The sequence below is a fragment of the Schistocerca gregaria genome, chromosome 7, assembly GCF_023897955.1.
Source record: "Schistocerca gregaria isolate iqSchGreg1 chromosome 7, iqSchGreg1.2, whole genome shotgun sequence".
NCBI classification, from domain to species: domain Eukaryota; kingdom Metazoa; phylum Arthropoda; class Insecta; order Orthoptera; family Acrididae; genus Schistocerca; species Schistocerca gregaria.
The window spans coordinates 350,606,441-350,607,534 of record NC_064926.1 but is presented as its reverse complement, the minus strand read 5'-3'; positions in this window follow the sequence as shown (position 1 = coordinate 350,607,534).

Sequence of the window (1,094 nt, the reverse complement as noted above, 5' to 3'; positions counted from 1 at the left end):
GTTGAGGGGACACTGAATAGTGCACGGTACATCCAAACCGTCATCGAACCCATCGCTCTACCATTCCTAGACCGGCAAGGGAACTTGCTGTTCCAACAGGACAATGCACGTCCGCATGTATCCCGTGCCACCCAACGTGCTCCAGAAGGTGTAAGTCAACTACTCTGGCCAGCAAGACCTCCGGTCTGTCCCCCATTGAGCATGTTTGGGACTGGATGAAGCGTCGTCTCACGCGGTCTGCACGTCCAGCACGAACGCTGGTCCAACTGAGGCGCCAGGTGGAAATGGCATGGCAAGCCGTTCCACAGGACTACATCCAGCATCTCTACGATCGTCTTCATGGGAGCATAGCAGCCTGCATTTCTGCGAAAGGTGGATATACACTGTACTAGTGCCGACATTGTGCATGCTCTGTTGCCTGTGTCTATGTGCCTGTGGTTCTGTCAGTGTGATCATGTGATGTATCTGACCCCAGGAATGTGTCAATAAAGTTTCCCCTTCCTGGGACAATGAATTCACGGTGTTCTTATTTCAATTTTCAGGAGTGTATATCCAATGTCTGAAAACTGAAGAATAGAACTATATTGTCAACGACATATGACGTAACTTTTTTTTGAAAGAGAATAATTCTGATAATTGAATGAAATGTATTATTAAAAATTGTCTTTTATGTTTGTTAAAAGCCACAGGTAAATTTTCTCAGGGCGCTATCGCCAGAAATATCATATGTATTCCAATGTGAAGACATCCGTCTTACATATGAAGGACAAAAAAATATTAATTAACATTACGTGATAAGTCAATTAAACACAATGCTTAATTATTTTATATGTGAGGCTTGATGTTCTAGGATGGCTGACTACCTGCAACGACAGCGTACACATTTATAGAAATAATTCTTAATGAAGCTGTATCTCTGGCAAAAAATGAATTGGAAAATACTACAAGACGCAGTTTTGTATTTATTGAGATTATTCTTTTTAATACTTTTAGCATTAAATGTCTATTAAAATAGCTTATATTATTTTTATCGTTAATGGTGTCGCTACAACAATGAGCATATACAAAATGGCTAGGGAAACATTCAATTATTA